We start from the raw sequence: 22,307 nt of genomic DNA, 5'->3' as shown, positions 1-22,307 counted from the left end.
GCATGTGCGTGGGTTGCCGTCTCCGCGCCAGCCCCCGGGCAATATGACGGAGCCCTACAAGGGCCCGGCGCGGAATTAGAATGCGGGCCTGGCCACCGTGGATGCCCCCCCCCGAGTCGGATCCTCCTGCCCCCCCACCAGGACGGCCCCCGCAGCCAGAACTCCGAGGTCCCGCCGGGTAGGGCCATACGTAACCCACGCCGGCGGGAGTCGGCCGAACTCAGCGAGCACCCGGCCCTTTGAGGCGCGGCGAATCGCCGGGGTGGGGGGGGGGGGGGCGCTTTCAATGGCCCCCGACCGGCACGGCGGCGACCCCGCGGGCGCGATTGCTTATTCTCCGATTCCTGGAGTGGGATCGGAGAATTCCGGCCCATGTCTACAAGATTAGACTGGTTAGGAAAGATTAACCAGCAAAATATCTTGTATCCAACATCAGGGAAAGGTGCTGTCTTATTTTGTTTAGCTGGGAGTAAATGCAAGAGAATTTGATGGACATCCGGTTGCAGCATGTAGGTGGAGGTGGTATGTTTGTTGGCTCTTGCCAGAGCAGTCTATTATAGGCCTTTACGCCCAGTTTTTACATACATAGATACACAGAAGATCGGAGCAGGAAGAGGCCTTTTGGCCCTTCGAGCCTGCTCCGCCATTCATCACGATCATGGCTGATCATCCAACTCAATAGCCTAATCCTGCTTTCTCCCCATAGCCTTTGATCCCATTCTCCCCAAGTGCTATATCCAGCTGCCTCTTGAATATATTCAAAGTTTTAGCTTCCACTACTTCCTGTGGTAATGAATTCCACAGACTCACCACTCTTTGTGTGAAGAAATGTCTGCTTATATCTGTCCGAAATGGTTTACACTGAATCCTCAGGCTGTGACCCCCGGTTCTGGATACACCCATCATTGATAACATCTTCCCTGCATCTACCCTGTCTAATCCTGTTAGAATTTTATAAGTCTCTCTGAGATTCCCCCCTCATTCTTCTGAACTCCAGCGAGAACAATCCCAACCTAGTCAATCTCTCCTCATATGACAGTCCCGCCATCCCTGGAATCAGTCTGGTAAACCTTCGCTGCACTCCCTCGAGAGCAACAACATCCTTCCTCAGAGAAGGAGACCAAAACTGCACACAATACTCCAGGTGTGGCCTCACCAAGGCCCTGTGTAATTGTAGCAACACATCCCTGCTTCTATACTCGAAACCTCTTGCAATGAAGGCCAACATACCATTAGCCTTCTTTGCTGCCTGCTGCACCTGCATGTTTACCTTCAGTGAATGGTGCACAAGGACACCCAGGTCCCACTGCACACTCCCCTCTCCCAATTTACAACCATTCAGGTAGTAATCTGCCTTCCTGTTTTTGCTTCCAAAGTGAATAACCTCACACTTATCCAAGCTATACTGCATCTGCCATTGATTTGCCCACTCGCCCAACCTGTCCAGATCATGCTGTAGGATCCCTGCATCCTCGTCACAATTCACCCTCCCACCTAACTTGATAACATCTGCAAACTTTGAGATGTTACAATTTGTTTTCTCATCCAAATCATTAATGTATATTGTGAATAGCTGGGGTTCCAGCACTGGTCCCTGTGGTACCCCATTAGTTACTGCCTGCCAATTTAAAAAGGACCCATTATTCCCTACTCTTTCTTTCCTCTCTGCCAACCAATTTTCTATCCACCTCAATACATTTCCCACAATCCCATGCGCTTTAATTTTGCACAATAATCTCTTATGCTGCTTTGAGGAAGATTTGTTTGTGAGAAGCTGTGGGAAGGTTTGGGGCATTTATAGAATGTCAAAAACCGGAAAGAGGAATCCAGGAAGAAAGGCAGCGAGCAAACGTCCACCAATCCAGCGTGGTGAGGGATGCAGTGGGAGTAAAGATGGCGGGAGAGAGCCTGTCGGGTGGTGCCACGCCCATCATGGTGGAGAAGATGACTGAAGTGATAGCTGGAGAGTTTGAAAGGTTGTTTTCGAAGCATTTCGAAAGGCATCAGAGGGTGAGACCCTTGCCCTCGTGAGAGAGGAGTTGGTGAGAACTTCGCCGACAGTACGGGGGCAGGGGGAGGAAATGAAGGGTTGGAGGAGGCCTTGTTGCAGCACAGCGACCAGTTCACCTGAGGGGCTGCCGAGTGTGGCAGAGATCAACAGAGGGCTGAGAGCCAAGGTATAAGACCTGGAGAACAGGTCACAAAGACATAACCTGAGGAACGTGGGTGTGCCTGTGGGGGTGGAGGGCCGGAGGCCTACAGATTACGTCGCTAATATGCTAGCAAAGTTGATGGGGGAGTATCCCTCCCAATACGAATTGGACAGGGCCCACCGGTCGCTCTAGCCAAAACCAAGGACATATGAGAGTTGTGGGGACCGGTGAAGAGAGCGTGAGTTTTCTTGCATTTAAAGGGCCTGAAAGTGGAAGTGCTGCTGTTACAGCAGACCCATCTGAGGGTAAAGGACCAGATGAGGCTAAAGAAGGGCTGGGTGAGCCAGGCTTCTACAGAAGGGCCGGGGGTGGCTTCACTGGTGGGTAAGCAGGTAAAGTTCCAGATGGAGAAGGTGGTGGCGGACCAGGCGGGCAGGTACATATTAGTGACGGGTGCGTTGGAAGGGAAGATAGTGGTGTTGGTCAGCATTCATGGCCCGAACTGGAACGACGCAGGGTTTGTGAGGAAGATTTTAGCAGCCATACCAGACCTGGATACGCACCAGCTGATATTCGGGAGAATATGGCGTCGGACCCAAGGATCGACAGGTACCGGCCACGCTTGCTGGTCCCTTCGGGGGTGGTTGGGGGGGAGGGGGGGGGAGAAGGTGTTAGCCGGGTTTTTGAAGGAGATGGGAGGAGGAGATCCGTGGAAGTTTCTGCACCGCAGGATAGGGAGTATTCGTCGATCGTGATATCGGACCATGCTCCGCACTGACTGCATGTGGTCTTGGAGAAGGATCTGGCCCAGCGGCTGGTGTGGAGGCTAGATGTGGGTTTGTTGAATTTTTGCATCAAGCTGGGGAAGGTGATGGTGGAAAATGTGGAGTTTAATCGAAATGGGGAGGTCTCGTCATCAGTGGTTTGGGAGGCATTGAAGGCAGTAGTGAGGGTTGAGGTCATTTTATTCAAGGCAAAGGTGAGTAGGGAAGCATGGGAGGAATGGCAGTGGCTGATAGAGGAGATTTTGGAGGTTGATGGAAGATACGCGAAGGATCTGGAGCCACAGCTATTGGTGAGGAGGATGGAGTTACAGGGGACGTTTGACCTTCTGTCTAGGGGGAGTGCAGTTTGACAGTTGAGCGAGTGTGGGGGTTTGTGTATGATTATGTGAGAAGGCCAGTCAATTGCTGGCAGGCCAGCTCTGTCAGCAGGCACCGGTGAGGGAGATCATGCAGAATAGGGATGGAACGGGAGGGGTGGTGGTGAATATGGTGGAGTAGGTGAATAAGGTGGTTCAGGACTTTTATAGGGGCTTGTATAAGTCGGAGCTGCTGGAGGATGAGTCAGAGAAGAGGGAGTTTCTGGATTGGCCGGAAGTGGGAGAGGAGGAGAGGGCGGGTTAGAGGAGTCGCTGGGGGAGGAGGAAATGCAGTCAGCAATAGGGAAGATGCAGTCAGGTAAGGCACCAGGACTGGATGGGTTCCTGGTGGAGTTCAAAAGAAGTTTAAGGACAGGTTGGCGCCACTGAAGGTGGAAATGTTTGAGGATGTGATGGTAACGGGAGGACTGCTGGAGACGATGAGGCAGGCATCCATTTCATTGTTACTTAAAAAGGAGAAATATCCAGTGGAGTCGTATGGGCCCATTTCTCTACTGATCATGGATGCCAAGATATTGGCGAAGGTGTTAGCGGTGAGGCTGGAGGGGTGTCTCCCGAAGATGGTGAGGGAAGGTCAGATGGGGGTTCATCAAGGGCAGGCAGCTGTCATTGAACGTGCAGTGGCTGCTGAACCTGGTGCTTTCTCTGGCAGAGGGAAGGGAGTTAGGGGTGGTGGTGGTGTTAGATGCAGAGAAGGCTATTGACAGAGTGGAGTTATTCGTTTGCGATATCGTAATTATAATAATCTTTTATTGTCATAAGTATGAAGCTACTGTGAAAAGCCCCTAGTCGCCACATTCCGTCGCCTGTTCGGGGAGGCCGGTATGGGAATTGAACCCGCGCTGCTGGCCTTGTATAGCATTACAAACCAGCTGTCTAGCCCACTGAGCTAAACCGGCCTACTGGAGAAGTTTGGGATGGGACCTTAGTTTTGGATTGGGTAAAATTGTTAAAGAAGGATCCGACAGCATGTGTGCAGGCGAATTGCACCCAATTGGAGAACTTCCCACTATTCCGGGAAACGAGGCTGTGGTGGTCCATGTCCCCCTTTTTGTTTGCATTGACGATTGAGCCCTTGGCTATTGCGCTGAAGGACTCTGGTTTACGGAGGGGGATAGTGAAGGGTGGTGGAGCACAGGCTACTGGTCTCTGTACGCAGGTGATTTGCTGCTGTACATTTTGGACTTGGGCTTATCGGTGAGGGACATAATGGGGTTGCTCGGGAAATTTGGGACATTTCGGGATATAAATTGAATTTAGGGAAGAGTGAATATTTTGTCATGTCTTCTCCGGGTGGAGGAGCAGGAGTGGAAGGGCTGCCATTTAGGCTAGCGACAACTCATTTCAGGTACTTGGAGGTGTAGGAAGCCAGGATTGGGCACGACTCAAACTAAATTTCACGAGTCTGGTGGGGAAGGTGAAGGAGGATTTGGGAAGATGGCATCGTCTCCCTTTGTCGTTGGCTGGCCGGGTGCAGGCAGTCAAAATGACTATTTTGGCATGGTTCCTGTCTTTCCAGTGTTTTCCAGTCTATTTGCCAAAGGCATTTTTGCGAGGGGTGGATAGGCTGGTCTCATCGTTTGTATGGGCAGGGAAGGTGGCGAGAATAAGGAAAGTGGTGCTCCAAAAGGGCCGGCATTCGGGGTTCGGCCCTTGCAAACTTGTTGCACTATTACTGACCGGCGAATGTGGAGAAGGTGCGGGGCTGGAGTAAGGAGATGGAGGCACTGTGGGTGCAGATGGCAATGGTGCTGCTACCGTTCGCACTGGAATCCAGTAGTGGTAGACATGCAGAAAATTTGGGGGCAATTTCAACAGTACTTCAAGTTGAGGGCAGGGTTAAGGGTGATGTCAATAAGAGGGAATCATGGGTTTGAGCCAGGGAGGATGGATGCGAGGTTCCGGGGATGGGAGGAGAAAAGGGTAAAAAAGATGAAGGATCTGTTCCTTGAGGGGAGATTCACAAGTTTGGAGGAGCTGGAGCTTCAGGTATGTGCTGGTTCGAAATTTCACAAGTGCTTTCCGGTGGCACCGTCATCCACATTGTTGGAGGAGGTGCTGTTGGTGGGAGGGCTGGAAAGTGAGATTGTTTCTGTGATCTACAGTAGGATTATGGAGGAGGATAAGGAGTCCATCGAAGGGATTAAGGCCAAGTAAGAAGAAGAGTTGGGGATGGGGCTGGAGGAAGGATTATGGTGCAAAGTGTTGTGAAGGGTCAATGCCTCGAGCTTGTGTGCGAGGCTGGGTTGGATTTGGTTAAAAGTGGTGAATAGGGCACACTGAACAAAGGCAAGCATGAGCCGGCTGTTTGACGGGGTGGAGGATAGTTGTGAGCGGTGTGGGAGGGGCTCAAGCCAATCATGTCCATATGTCCTGGTCATGCCTGAAGCTGGATAAATATTAGGGGTCGTTTTCCAGCACCATGTCCGGGGTTCTGAATATGGAATTCGAGCAGGGTCCCCTGGAGGCCATAGTCGGGGGGGGGGGGGGGCAGACTTGCTGGAACTGCAGACAGAAGTGGGGGCAGAGGTTTAGCTTGATCTCATTGATTGCTCACAGGCAGGTTCTGTTGGGGTGGAGGTCAGCTTCTCCCTGAGTGGCTGGGGGACATGATGGAGTTCCTGTCTTTGGAGAAGGTGAAAGTTGCTCTGAGAGGGACAGATGAGGGATTCCATGAGAAGAGGGGCTTGTTTGTTTTACATTGTGGAGATCTGGTGCTGTCGAGGGGTGGGGATGGGTTGGGGGGGGGGAGATTGGGGGGGGGGGGGGGGGGGTTGTGTATTGTAAAGGTGCAAAAATGTTGAAAATGTTGAATAAAACTAGTTTAAAAAAAAAGAAAATGCAAGAGAATTTAACATTTATTGATCTTCAGAAAAATGTTAAATCTCGTTGTTATGGCTCCTAACCAATGATGATGCATTTGAGCGCCAACTTGGAAAGGGGCGATTTGTCAGAATTACCTCAGTTTGTCTTTAACATTGGGATAGCTTAAGCTTCAGCAGGATATCTGTGCAATGTGCCATTTGTTATACTTGTTGCTCTATCTTCAACCCAAAGAAACTTCACCTTCCGCGTTGTTGAAAGGCACTGCAGCACAGTGAGAAAATCGGGGACCTTTATTCATTCTTTGGAGGATGTGGGCATTGCTGACTAGGCCAGCATTCATTGCCCATCCCTAATTACCTTCTTGAACTGCTGTAGCCCATGTGATGTAGGTATACCCACTGCGTTGTTTGGGAGGGAGATCTGGGAATTCCACAATTTTGACCCAGCAACAGTGAAGGAATGGTGATATATTTCCAAGTCAGGATGGTGAGTGACTTGGAGGGAACTTGCAAGTGGTGGTGTTCCCATGTGTCTGCTGCCTTTTTCTTCTAGGTGGTAAAGGTTGCCGGTTTGGAAAGTGCTGTTGAAGGAGCCTTGGTGAATGACTTCAGTGTATCTTGTAGATGGTACACACTGCTGCAACTGTACTTTTCCAATTAAGGGGCGCAGTGGTTAGCCCTGCAGCCTCACGGCGCTGAGGTCCCAGGTTCGATCCCGGCTCTGGGTCACTGTCCGTGTGGAGTTTACACATTCTCCCCGTGTTTGCACGGGTTTCACCCCCACAACCCAAAGATGTGCAGGTTGGGTGGATTGACCACACTAAATTACCCCTTAATTGGAAAAAATGAATTGGGTACTCTAAATTTATTTAAAAAAAAGAATTTCTTTCATCATTGGGGAGCTGAACTCACTGGCCAGGCCAACTCCTCAGAGATTGGGTCACCCTTTTGAAAGGGTGTCATGATTACTAAGAGAGATTGATTGGCCCTCACACCCACCACCCATGGGCAATGTCACTCCCCACAGACATGGGCATTACCCTTCCCCCAGTGAGAAAACCCCACTCTGGGGTCGCTCAGGGCCCTCCTTTTCAGGCCTTCCCATCCCCCTTTGGAGCCCCTCCCCCCTTCAGGACCCCCAACCTTCACCCCCCCCCCCCCAACCTTCTGGAGGCCCCTCCATGCCCGGCCTTACCCCCAACCCTTCATACCCTTTAGCCACCTGGGTTGGCCACTTCCCGACTTAAAATGGAGATCCGCAAAGACTACAGGGAAATTCAGCCAACACAGGCAAAAACTAGCAAGTGCAAAAATCCTGTGTATTAGAACTTGCAAAAGCCCAGACAGCACCGAAACTCACAGCTATCTGCATATTAATGAGCGAATCCCGGGAACAATTGAAACATGTAAGGTGAATAAGGCCAAGCCGGACTCCTCGGCGCCAGCAGGAGCCAAGACAAAGGAAGGCCAATGGACACTCAGGGACCGCCCAGTGATCAGGTAACAACTCCAGTATTGGAGAAATCGATCCAAGTGATTGGAACGTAGTCCAATCACTTGGAACCAGGTACGGGGTCCAGCCAAAGGGGCGGGAAGCCCCTGGGGACTATAAAGTAGAGTCCCCAAGTTCAAATCGTCCTTCTTGGCAGGGTCACTCAGCAACTCAAATCAACCCTTGACAGTGACCTGCCTAGCCGCTGCACCAACCAAGTAAGTCTCCAGTCAATGTACGCTACGAGATAGGCGCTCCTAGCTACCAGTCCATACCAGCTTTGAATCCTGCAGACTCAGAATCGAACAAAAGGCCATTAGTTCCCCTGACCTGGTGGGCCAGTCCCAAAGCTAAGTATAGGCCTTTTTGTGTTAGAGATAGTCTAGTAAGTAGAGTTTTATGCATGTGTAGTGATTGACTGTGTATAATAAATGTGTTTTGATTTGAATCTTGCTAATTGGTGTGTCGAGTTATTGATCAGTACTTGAACTTGAACCTCGTGGCGGTATCATAAAGATACCTGGCGACTCTAGAGCAAAGGTTGTAGAAACAGCACAAATTCAGTAAAGACCCAACGGGCAACGAATTAAGAGCCAAACAAAGTTAGCAACAGCCCCCATCTCTTTTTTCATGGGCATGGCCTCCACCTTAGGCCTTGACTCTTGGCAGTGCCACCCTAGCACCCAGGAACTGCCACTCTGACAGTGCTCCTTCCAACCTGACAGTGCCACCCTGGCACCTTGGCACAGTGGCACAGCCATCCTGGCACCCTGGCAGTGCTCCTGCCAGCTTGATAGTGCCACCTTGACAGGCACTCTGCTCTGCCCCTGACCATTCAGGGGCCTCCAATGACCTGGGAAACACCCTAGGTGGCGTTCCGCATGGACCAGTACTATTTGGCACCCGGTTGGGGTCTCCTTGGGAGGCTGATAGATGTCGGGAGCCAGTTAGATCTGGCGTCAGCATGGTTGAGTGGGTTTTTAAACCGCCCATTGTGGATGTGACATCATGGCCATCAGGAATCCTGGAGGAGACCTGCCCCGGCATGTACCAGCCACGTCCCACTCCAATTCCGGTAGGATGCGGCCGGTAGAACACAGCTTTTGTTCAAACTTGCATGATCACGTGTTCCTTTGCCTCCTTTTGCGTTTTTACCTGCGTGACCACACAAGTACATTTGTCTTATGGTCTTATATAAGCAAAGCTTTGTACTCACCTGGCTTTGCGACTCTCAATAGTTCTGGAAGGACATCCAAAGACAGCAGTCCATAGGACACAGCACCAACAACTGTCACCAAATCATAAGTATCTGGAACAGTATAAAACAAAAATCCCAAACTGTCAGCCCAATATCAAAACAAAATGTTCTACAGATTTCTCAGTGATGGGTTTCACATTATAGCAAGCATGAATTCCTTTGATGTCTGTTTCCTAGAAAGTTGATTATTGATTTACTGGCCCAACAAAGGTTTAAGTAATGTTGCAATGGAAACTAAGGGCTGGATTCTCCGATTCTGGGACTATGTCCCCACGCCGCCATGGGAACGGTGGAGTTTTACGCCAGAAAAACTGGCGCAAAACGGCCACCGATTCCCTGTTTTGCTGGGGGCCAGCAGGACAGCAGAGTAGAGCACCCGGCTCTAGCTGCCGATACGCTCCTGCAAATTGCCGGGTGCGTGGCAGCACATGCGCACGGCGGTGGCTTGCAGCAACCGACCCGTGTTTCATGACAGCAACCGCTCACGGACCCGGCCTGCGAAATAGTCCCCCCTTCGTCCAGCTCGCAGGCCCCGGACCACCCCCCACAGTGTCCCCAGCCCCGAATAATGTGCCCCCCTGCCCACGCATCGTCCCTCTCCTGACTGTGACGGCGCTGGACTGAGTCCGCAGCCGCCACCCGGAGTTCCCAACGGGTGAGACCATGAGAGACCCACGCCATCGGGAACTCGGCTGGTCGGGGGCGGAGCATCGGGGGGCGGGCCTCAGGCAACGTCCTGCGGCCGTCGATACGTCGTGCGGCCTACTCTGCGCGGACCTCGCTTTGGAGGGGGTGAAACACGCAAAAGCGGCGCCGCCCCTGATTTCGGCGGAAACTTGGATTGTCTGGCCGATCGCCGAACCCGATTTCGGCCCCATACAAGAGTCAGGGATTCTCTCTTCATCCTGCTTTGATTTGGAAATGAAATAAATGCAGCTCAGGCTGTGGTTTCTAATTTTTGGAATGAGTCCTGTGGATATTTTTGAATGAACACTCGGATCCAATGTGTAAAATGACAAGAAGAACTGAAAACACAAGAGGCTGGATTCTCCGTTTCTGAGATTAATTGTTGAGGCTGGCACAGGATTCATTGACTTCTCCGACAGCAAAACTGGTGCCGCACCGGGACCGATTTTGCTACTGTCAAGGGGCTGGTGCCATGTGGAACACAATCAATTCCAATGACAAATGGGCTGGGATTTGCCGGTTTCGCGATTGACACTCAGGAGGCTGACAAGCTGCAGCCGCATATTCACACTGCACTCCCCACACACACCATCCCAGCCAAAAATATGGCAGCAAGACGCGTGGGCCCACGCTTCACACATGCCAAGCTAGAGGCCCTCCTGGACGCCGTGGAGGAGAGGCGGATGGCATTGTATCTGGGAAGGTGTCTGCCAGCCGACACCATTCGCCATGCCTGGGCGCAGGTGGCAGAGGCGGTTGGCACCATGGGTCGCACCGTCTGGACCGGCCAGCAGTACCGCAAAAAACTGCACGATCTCCTCAGGGAGGCCAGGGTGAGTGGGCAACACTGTGCCCCTGGTGTGGTAATATACATCACTGTAAGTACACAAAGGGTTAATGTACATACACTACACCTAGCTAGACACTAGAGGGAACACCAGAGACATGACACACAGGTAGTCAACCAATAGGTCTGTAAGATAGGACACGACAAATGGGAATTCAAGACACACATAGAGGTGACACAACCACAGGAGGGCATTGCACCAACCCATATAAAAAGGACACAACACACATGATCTTCCTCTTTCCAGTGGAGACACTCAGTGAGTACAGACACAGGGTTGATTGAGCATCACACCCACCACGTGGATTGTAGCTGACTGGTTCATCAGTCTGAGTAGCTATAGCAGGATTAACAGTCGCTCGAATCCAAGTAGGAGAATTGTTAATAAACGTGTTAAAGCTATCTCCAAGTCTGAACCTTCCTTTGTCAGAGTGCACATCAAGGAAGCAGCTTATGCTACGACAAGAGCATAACAAAACATGATTCCAGGAGTGAACTGTTAAATCCATATAGCTCAACTCAACAAAACAGTGACAACCAGCAACAACAGCCAGGCAAGGTGATGTTCGAGATTCCAATCCCACAGCAGCTCAGGTACCACGGCAATCTCAGTGAAAACTGGCGTTGGTTCAGGCTGAGATTCGAGATCTACCTAGTAGCGTCCGACCTAGATGGCGTTGTGGATGCAGAGAAAATAAAGCTTCTACTTACCATCGCGGGTCCAGAAGCAGCTGAAATCTTCCAGACATTCAAATACTCAAAGGGGCAAAACAAGAGCGATTTCCAGGCAGTCCTGGACAAATTCCAAGAATTCTGCGAGGAACATACAAGAAGAAAAGGTCAAAGAGGCGCCAAAACTCACCACGAGGTAGGCTTGCAGCAACGAATGGCAGTTTTGAATTGCAGCCAGCTTGGGAAAGGTGCTGCACATGCGCAGTTGCGCGAAGAGCGCACAGAACGGGAAGATCCGTGTGTGCATGCGCGAGAAGCCGCACATGCGCAATTGAGGACACGGCCCCAAGTAAAGGAACAGCGATCTGCACATGCGCAATCGCTTCCTACGCACTACATCACACGCTTCATGATGTCAGAGGCCCCCGGACCATGCCCACTTAAAGGGGAAATGTCCCAAAACACGGAAAAAAAATTTTAAGCCTCAAAACCAGATTCTTTCACCTGGAACGACAGCACAATGCCTGAAATTCGACCAGTAGCTGAAAGTAACCTCCGCAGAACCCAGCAACAAGCAGTTCGCACTGACCAAAGAGATGATACAGTCCTTGAAGACGATGACTCAGACCTTGAATTCTTCTTTGGACATCGCGAGCCCAAGCCAGCTCCGACACAAAACGTGATGATATTGTCTTAGAACATAGAACATAGAACATAGAATGATACAGCGCAGTACAGGCCCTTCGGCCCACGATGTTGCACCGAAACAAAAGCCATCTAACCTACACTATGCCATTATCATCCATATGCTTATCCAATAAACGTTTAAATGCCCTAAATGTTGGCGAGTTCACTACTGTTGCAGGTAGGGCATTCCACGGCCTCACCACTCTTTGCGTAAAGAACCTACCTCTGACCTCTGTCCTATATCTATTACCCCTCAGTTTAAAGCTATGTCCCCTCGTGCCAGCCATTTCCATCCGCGGGAGAAGGCTCTCGCTGTCCACCCTATCTAACCCCCTGATCATTTTGTATGCCTCTATTAAGTCTCCTCTTAACCTTCTTCTCTCCAACGAAAACAACCTCAAGTCCATCAGCCTTTCCTCATAAGATTTTCCCTCCATACCAGGCAACATCCTGGTAAATCTCCTCTGCACCCTCTCCAAAGCCTCCACGTCCTTGCGATAATGCGGTGACCAGAACTGTACGCAATACTCCAAATTAGACCGTACCAGAGTTTTGTACAGCTGCAACATGACCTCATGACTCCGGAACTCAATCCCTCTGCCAATAAAGGCCAACACTCCATAGGCCTTCTTCACAACCCTATCAACCTGGGTGGCAACTTTCAGGGATCTATGTACATGGACACCTAGATCCCTCTGCTCATCCACACTTCCAAGAACTTTACCATTAGCCAAATATTCATCATTCCTGTTATTCCTTCCAAAGTGAATCACCTCACACTTCTTTACATTAAACTCCATTTGCCACCTCTATGTCCCTCTGTAACCTGCTACTTCCTTCCACACTGTCGACAACACCACCGACTTTAGTGTCGTCTGCAAATTTACTCACCCACCCTTCTGCGCCCTCCTCTAGGTCATTGATAAAAATTACAAACAGCAATGGCCCCAGAACAGATCCTTGTGGTACGCCACTTGTAACTGAACTCCATTCTGAACATTTCCCATCAACCACCACCCTCTGTCTTCTTTCAGCTAGCCAATTTCTGATCCACATCTCTAAATCACCCTCAATCCCCAGCCTCCGTATTTTCTGCAATAGCCTACCGTGGGGAACCTTATCAAACCTTTACTGAAATCCATATACACCACATCAACTGCTCTACCCTCGTCTACCTGTTCAGTCACCTTCTCAAAGAACTCGATAAGGTTTGTGAGGCATGACCTACCCTTCACAAAGCCATGCTGACTATCCCTGATCATATTATTCCTATCTAGATGATTATAAATCTTGTCTCTTATAATCCCCTCCAAGACTTTACCCACTACAGACGTGAGGCTCACCGGTCTATAGTTGCCGGGGTTGTCTCTACTCCCCTTTTTGAAAAAAGGGACCACATTTGCTATCCTCCAGTCCTCTGGCACTATTCCTGTAGCCAATGATGACATAAAAATCAAAGCCAAAGGCCCAGCAATCTCTTCCCTGGCCTCCCAGAGAACCCTAGGATAAATCCCATCATGCCCCGGGGACTTATTTATTTTCAGCCTGTCCAGAATTGCCAATACCTCTTCCCTACGCACCTCAATGCCATCTATTCTAATAGCCTGGGTCTCAGCATTCTCCTCTATAACATTATCTTTTTCCTGAGTGAATACTGACGAAAAATATTCATTTAGTATCTCGCCTATCTCTTCAGACTCCACACACAACTTCCCATCCCTGTCCTTGACTGGCCCTACTCATACCCTAGTCATTTGCTTATTCCTGACATACCTTTGGAAAGCTTTTGGGTTTTCCTTGATCCTACCTGCCAATTACTTCTCATGTCCCCTCCTTGCTCGTCTTAGCTCTCTCTTTAGATCCTTCCTCGCTCCCTTGTAACTTTCCATCGCCCCAACTGAAACTTCACACCTCATCTTCACATAGCCCTCCTTCTTCCTCTTAACAAGAGATTCCACTTCTTTGGTAAACCACGGTTCCCTCTCTCTACGCCTTCCTCCCTGCCTGACCGGTACGTACTTATCAAGAACACGCAGTAGCTGTTCCTTGAACAAGCTCCACTTATCCAGTGTGCCCAACACTTGCAGCCTACTTCTCCAACCTATCCCCCCCAAGTCACGTCTAATGGCATCATAATTGCCCTTCCCCCAGCTATAACTCTTGCCCTGCGGTGTATACTTATCCCTTTCCATCACTAACGTAAACGTCTCCGAATTGTGGTCACTGTCCCCAAAGTGCTCTCCTACCTCCAAATCTAACACCTGGCCTGGTTCATTACCCAAAACCAAATCCAACGTGGCCTCCCCTCTTGTTGGCCTGTCAACATATTGTGTCAGGAAACCCTCCTGCACACGTTGTACAAAAAACGACCCATCTAATGTAATCGAACTATATCTTTTCCAGTCAATATTTGGAAAGTTAAAGTCTCCCATAATAACTACCCTGTTACTTTCGCTCTTATCCAGGATCATCCTCGCCATCCTTTCCTCTACATCCCTCAAACTATTTGGAGGCCTATAGAAAACTCCCAACAGGGTGACCTCTCCTTTCCTGTTTCTAACCTCAGCCCATACTACCTCGGAAGATGAGTCCCCATCTAGCATCCTCTCCGCCACCGTAATACTGCTCTTGACTAGCAGCGCCACACCTCCCCCTCTTTTGCCTCCTTCTCTGAGCTTACTAAAACACCTAAACCCCGGAACCTGCAACATCCATTCCTGTCCCTGCTCTGTCCATGTCTCCGAAATGGCCACAACATCGAAGTCCCAGGTACCAACCCATGCTGCCAGTTCCCCTACCTTATTTCGTATACTCCTGGCATTGAAGTAGGCACACTTCAAACCACCTACCTGAACACTGGCCCCCTCCTGCGACGTCAAATCTGTGCTCCTGACCTCTATACTCTCTTTCTCCCGTACCCTAAAACTACAACCCAGGTTCCCATGCCTCTGCTGCATTAGTTTAAACCCCCCCAAAGAGCACTAACAAATCTCCCCCCCAGGATATTTGTGCCCCTCAGGTTCAGATGTAGACCATCCTGTCTGTAGAGGTCCGACCTTCCCCAGAAAGAGCCCCAGTTATCCAGAAATCTGAATCCCTCCCGCCTGCACCATCCCTGTAGCCACATGTTTAATTGCTCTCTCTCCCTATTCCTCATCTCATTATCACGTGGCACGGGCAACAACCCAGAGATAACAACTCTGTTTGTTCTAGTTCTGAGCTTCCATCCTAGCTCCCTGAAAGCCTGCCTGACATCCTTGTCCCCTTTCCCACCTATGTCGTTAGTGCCAATGTGGACCACGACTTGGGACTGCTCTCCCTCCCCCTTAAGGACCTGGAAAACACGATCCGAGACATCACGTACCCTTGCACCTGGGAGGCAACATACCAAACGTGAGCCTCTCTCGCTCCCACAAAATCTCCTACCTGTGCCCCTGACTATCGAGTCCCCAATTACTAATGCTCTGCTCCTCTCCCCCCTTCCCTTCTGAGCAACAGGGACAGACTCCGTGCCAGAGGCCCGTAACCCATGGCTTATCCCTGGTAAGTCCCCCCCCACAAGTATCCAAAGCGGTATACTTGTTTCTCAGGGGAACGACCGCAGGGGATCCCTGCACTGACTGTTTCTTCCCAGTCCCTCTTACAGTTACCCATCTATCTCCAATCTTTGGTGTAACTAATTCCCTGAAGCTGCTATCTATGACCCCCTCTGCCTCCCGAATGATCCAAAGTTCTTCCAACTCCAGCTCCAGTTCCCTAACTCGGTCTTGGAGGAGCTGGAGGTGGCAGCACTTCCTGCAGGTAAAATCAGCAGGGACACTAATGGCATCCCTCACCTCAAACATCCTGCAGGAGGAACATTGCACTCCCTTCCCTGCCATCCCTCTAACTTTCAACCAAGATCTGGCTAACAAATAGATTAAAAAAAAAATAATAATAATAATATAATATGGTACTTACCTCACACCAATGGGTTTTATTATTAGGTTAGAGGAGGAGGGCGGGTGGGAGACACTACACGTGTAGTGTCTCGGGTTTCCTCTCCACCAGAATTTATTGGTGAGGGGAGGGGGGGAAACCTTCCCAGAAGTCCGCGGGTTGAACGTCCGGTTCCCGCCTTAAAAAATAACATTTAAAAAAAATACAACAGCAAAGAGGAACAGAACAGAAATGGGACCAGGTAAGTATTTCAAACCCAAAATACTCACCCGCCAGCAGCATTTGCACTCCGCTCCCGCTGAAACTCCAAGTGCCGCTCCTGCAAGGTAAGTTATTTTAAACTTAAATACTCACCCACCAGCAGCCTCTGCACTCCGCTCCCGCTGAAACTCCAAGTGCTGCTCCTGCAAGGTAAGTTATTTTAAACTTAAATACTCACCCACCGGCAGCCCCTGCACTCCACTCCTGCCGAAACACCAAGTGAATGCAAAGACAACGACTCAGGCGAAGCTTTCACCTTGGGAGGCTACCCCAGTACCAAATCCGAACCGCAACGAGATGTGTTGTACATTGACGACCCGGACGACGAGTTCTTCGGATTTGAGGATCTTCAGCCCAGCAGATATGACATCCCGACTTGTGAGTGCAGGATTATGCTGCGGCCTGACACCAAGAGACAGAGAGCGGTACAAGCCCACAGAGAGCAGCCTGCTGCCACACTGAGAGTGGTCCACGCACTGCGAAGGGTTCCCGACTCCACACAGAAAGGGATGAAAGACTCCACAGCGAGCTCGTGGACAGACTCCACGATAGAAGCAACGCAAGACTCCACAGCGCAGTGCTTGCATGAACAAGAAGTGACTCGAGTGACACAAGCCTCCACAGAGAGCTCGTGGACAGACTCCACGATAGAAGCAACGCAAGACTCCAGAGCGCAGTCCTTGCATGAACAAGAAGTGATGACAGTTTCCACAGAGAGACCAATGCACGATTCCACACAAGGAACGCTGCAAGACTCCGCAGAGGGAGTGACACAAACCTCCACAGCGAGCTCGTGGACAGCCTCCACGATAGAAGCAATGCAAGACTCCAAAGCGCAGTCCTTGCATGAACAAGACCATGAGGGTCTAGCAACCTCCTCTGAGCAACCAGCAGCAGACAATGCAAGTCTGCCACGCTCAAGTGAACAACAGAAAGACTATGACAGACTGCCACGCTCAAGTGTACAGCAAGCAGACTATGACAGTCTACCACGCTCCAGTGAACAAGAAGAAGACTCTGACAGTCTACAATGCTCAAGTGTACAGCAAGCAGACTATGACAGGGAACCCAGATTATTTGAGCCACCAGAAGAAGACTCTGATGGTCTACCCAGCTCAAGTGAACGACAAGAAGACACTGAGGCTCTACCCACTGTATGTGAGACAAGTGACGACGGCATCCCACTTCCCATACCAGATGTGCAACGTGACAGACCTCAGCTAGTGTGTACAGAGGCACTCGACAATCACAGTGAGACTACTGGTGACTCCGGTGACACCACGTTACTTCAAACCTCACTCGCTCGAGCCTCTCCACAAGCAAATGCATTCCTGACTGTTTTGACCCCGGACAGGGAGCATCACGAAACTTCAGAAGATTTAAGTGAACCTAAAATGACTCCTGACGTAGAGCATCAAGAGACCTCAGAAGATGCAAGTGAACCTGAAATGACTCCGGACGGGGAGCATCAAGAAGCCAAAACTGACTCCAGTGAAACAGACCAGACTCCAGACGGGGAGCATCCACAAGCCAAAGCTGATTCAAGTAAGCCGGACATGACTCCAGACGGGGAGCGCCGCAAACTCAGTGACGGCACGCTCAAGGAGACAGCAGATGCCACAAAGCACGCTAACACGAGTAACTGTGTGAAGGACTCGTATTATCCACAGAGTGTGGTCCTTGAGCGCAGCAAACACGGCAACAAAATCAACCACAGCAACAACATCAAAGACAATGGCAAGAAGCGTACCAAAGGCAACAACGTCGACAACAAGCACGTCAAAAACAACAACAATGGAACTACGACTGGTACGACATGGTACAACTCTGCCCATGAGGGACACTGTTACTGCTCAGCTCAGTACAATGACATACCATGACAGGACGATGCATCTTACCAATTCACGTTTGCTGCACTACCAACAGGCAACCTGGCTTTCAGGACGGACGCCATCAAGAATTACCACCACAAGCATCGAAAGAAAAAAAAGGAGTCCAAATCCGACAACGAAGTGATTTGACCACTTCTTGGTTCCTTCAGCACAGGGACACTGATGGCGTTTACAAAGCAATGCCACCATCAACATCACCAACTCACCAACCAAACAAGAAAGCCACTCGACCATAATAATTAATGAACTTTGGACTCATGCATATGATTTGGACTTATTGATTAATGATCACTGTTATCATAACTTGTACAGAGTATCACTCATCTACCTAGTTTGTTCAATTTTCTGTAACACTGTACAGAAAATATGTAACATGAAAAAAGGGGGATGTGGTGATATACATCACTGTGAGTACACAAAGGGTTAATGTACATACACTACACCTAGCTAGACACTAGAGGGAACACCAGAGACATGACACACAGACAGTCAACCAATAGGTCAGTAAGATAGGACACGACCAATGGGCATTCAAGACACACATAGAGGTGACATCACCACAGGAGGGCATTACACCAACCCATATAAAACGGACACAACACACATGATCTGCCTCTTTCCAGTGGAGACTCTCAGTGAGTACAGACACAGGGTTGATTGAACATCACTCCCACCACATGGATTGTAGCAGACTGGTTCGTCAGTCTGAGTAGCTATAGCAGGATTAACAGTTGCGTTGAATCCAAGTAGGAGAATTGTTAATAGTTTAATAAACATGTTAAAGCTATCTCCAAGTCTGAACCTTCCTTTGTCATGTGAGGGTGGTGTGGCAGTGAGGATGGTGGGGGGGGGGGGGGGGTGAGGGCGGTGGGGGGGTAAGGCTGAACGTGGTGGGGGGATGAGGGTGGTGTGGGGATGAGGGTGGTGGGGGGGTGAGGGTGGTGGGGGTGAGGATGGTGGGGGGTGAGGGTGGTGGGGGGTGAGGGTGGTGGGGGGTGAGGGTGGTGGGGGGTGAGGGTGAACGTGGTGGGGGATGAGTGTGGTGTGGGGGTGAGGGTGGTGGAGGGGTGAAGGTGGTAGGGGGTGAGGGTGGTGGGGGGTGAGGCTGAATGTGGTGGGGGATGAGGGTGGTGTGGGGATGAGGGTGGTGGGGGGGTGAGGGTGGAGGGGGTGAGGATGGTGGGGGTGAGGGTGGTGGGGAGTGAGGCTGAACGTGGTGGGGGGATGAGGGTGGTGGGGGGGTGAGGGTGGTGGGGGTGAGGATGGTGGGGGGTGAGGGTGGTGGGGGGTGAGGGTGGTGGGGGGTGAGGGTGGTGGGGGGTGAGGGTGAACGTGGTGGGGGATGAGTGTGGTGTGGGGGTGAGGGTGGTGGAGGGGTGAAGGTGGTGGGGGGTGAGGCTGAACGTGGTGGGGGATGAGGGTGGTGTGGGGATGAGGGTGGTGGGGGGGTGAGGGTGGAGGGGGTGAGGATGGTGGGGGTGAGGGTGGTGGGGAGTGAGGCTGAACGTGGTGGGGGGATGAGGGTGGTGTGGGGATGAGGGTGGTGGGGGGGTGAGGGTGGTGGGGGTGAGGGTGGTGGGGGGTGAGGGTGAACGTCGTGGGGGATGAGTGTGGTGTGGGGGTGAGGGTGGTGGGGGGTGAGGGTGGTGGGGGTGAGGGTGAACGTGGTGGGGGATGAGTGTGGTGTGGGGGTGAGGGTGGTGGAGGGGTGAGGGTGGTAGGGGGTGAGGGTGGTGGGGGATTGAGGTGGTGGGGGTGCATCCTCACATGCACATCAAGGAAGCAGCTTATGCTACGACAAGAGCATAGCAAAACACCTGGCACCACCCCCCTCCCATACACCCGTAACCCTATTCCCCCACCCGGAGGGAGGCCAAACCCCCACCCTGCACCACATGCCGGCACCCATACCGGCGGCCATGGCTGGGTGCCCCGGCCACATCGGCCACCAGTTACCCAACCCCTAGGCTGCATGCATTGGACTGTCTAACACTGTTGTTTTCTGTTTGTCCTCCTCTGCAGGAGATGGCCACCCGCAACCCACCAGGATCGGGAGCAGACAGGAGGGGGCCACATTCACCCTCACCATCCCATCACCCTCATCCCCACACCACCCTCACCCCCACCACATTCACCCTCACCCCCACCACCCTCACCGCCTACCATCCTCACCCCCTACACCACTCTCACCCCCACATCACCCTCACCCCCACACCACCCTCACCCACACACGACCCTCATCCCCCACACCACTCTCACCCCCACACCACCCTCACCCCCACACCACCCTCACCCCCACACGACTCTCACCCCCATACCACCCGCACCCCCACAACACCCTCACCCCCACAACACCCTCACCCCCACACCACCCTCACCCCCACACCACCCTCACCCCCACACGACTCTCACCCCCATACCACCCGCACCCCCACAACACTCTCACCCCCACACCACCCTCACCGCCTACCACCCTCACCCCCACACGACTCTCACCCCCACACCACCCGCACCCCCACACCACTCTCACCCCCATACCACCCTCACCCCCTCACCCCCACACCCCCCTCACCCCCCACACCACCCGCACCCCCACACCACTCTCACCCCCACCACCCGCACCCCCACACCACTCTCACCCTCACACCACCCTCACCCCCACACCACCCTCACCCCAACACGACTCTCACCCCCACACCACCCGCACGCCCACACCACTCTCACCCCCATACCACCCTCACCCCCACACCACCCTCACCCCCACACCACCCTCACCCCCCACACCCCCACACCATTCTCACCCCCACCACCCGCACCCCCACACCACTCTCACCCCCATACCACCCGCACCCCCACAACACCCTCACCCCCACACCACCCTCACCCCCACACCACCCTCACCCCCACACGACTCTCACCCCCCACACCACCCGCACCTCCACACGACTCTCACCCCCCACACCACCCGCACCCCCACACCACTCTCACCCCCCACACCACCCGCACCCCCACACCACCCTCACCCACCACACCACCCTCACCCCCACACCACCCGCACCCCACACCACTCTCACCCCCCACACCACCCGCACCTTCACACCACCCTCACCCACCACAGCACCCACATCCACCACACCACCCTCACCCCCACACCACCCGCACCCCCACACCACCCTCACCCCCACGCTACCCTCACCCCCACACCATCCTCATCCCCACACTACCCTCACCCACCACACCACCCTCACCCACCACACCACCTCACCCCCCACACCACTCTTACCATCCACACCACCCTCACCCACCACACCACCCTCAGCCCCCACACCACCCTCACCCCCACATCACGCTCACCCCCACACCACCCTCAGCCCCACACCACTCTCACCCCCCACACCGCCCTCACCCCCCACACCACCTCACCCCCACACCATCCTCATCACCACACTACACTCACCCCCACCCCTCACACCACCCTCACCCACACCACACCCTCACACCCACATCACCCTCACCCTCACACTACCCTCACCCCCACACTACTCTCACCCCCCACACCATCCTCATCCCCACATTACCGCACCCCCAACACCACTCCCACACCACCCTCACCCCCACACCACCCTCACCCCCCCACTACGTTCACCCTCACCCCCCACCACCCTCACCCCCCCCCACCATCCTCACCGCCACACCACCCTCACCCCCCATCTGAGAGCGAGACAGGTCAACCTGGTACTAGGTAACATCCCCCAGCGAGGCGGACATTCTGTCGAGACCCTCAGCCATGGCCATCACCGACTGAGCGACACCTTGGACACCTTCACTCATGGTGCCGATCACATGCACCAGGCACTCCACTGCGGTCGCCACCCTTTCAGTGTTGGCCTCGGTGCCACTCATTGCCGGTGCCATCTCCTGCGTCAGTAGCCTCTGGGTCTCCTCCAAGTGGCTATGGAGCTGCTGGAGTGTCTGAGACACAGCTGATATCTCCCGCTGTAATCGCGGCAGCACCCTAACATCTCCATCAGTTCCGAATGACCTCTTCCACATGCTCAGCATCAGGCTTGGACACAGCTGGGTCCTGGGATCCTGCAGCCCTCCAATTGCTGTCTTGCCTGGAGGTTGATGTGTTAGGCAGGTTGGTTCGATGTGGACTACTCTCGATGCAGGGAAGTTAGAAACAGACGTCTAACACAGGAGAAGATCCAACACTGTTTTATTCAACTAGATGAACTGTGGTACATATTCAGCTGTGGGTCGACACTATACTGATCTGACCAGTGACCTTGTAGTAGTCTGACCAGACTTACTAGCTACCGCATGGTGTTTGCACTGTGCTAGCTCGTGGACTCTGACTGTCTCAGTAGCTGGGTCCTGAGAGAGCGGGAAACCTAGCGCTCTCTGGCTTTATAGTGGTAGTGTCCTGTCT

General features: G+C 52.4%; 1 pseudogene; it reads right to left on the bottom strand.

Moving 5' to 3' along the window:
- LOC140393465 (methyltransferase-like protein 27) overlaps positions 1-22,307 on the bottom strand; it is a 46,009-nt pseudogene that overhangs the window by 1,545 nt on the left and 22,157 nt on the right.

Source organism: Scyliorhinus torazame, chromosome 17 (genome assembly GCF_047496885.1).
Source record: "Scyliorhinus torazame isolate Kashiwa2021f chromosome 17, sScyTor2.1, whole genome shotgun sequence".
NCBI lineage: Eukaryota > Metazoa > Chordata > Chondrichthyes > Carcharhiniformes > Scyliorhinidae > Scyliorhinus > Scyliorhinus torazame.
The sequence above is the reverse complement of the archived record's forward strand: the minus strand, read 5'-3'. Positions and strand labels throughout refer to the sequence as shown.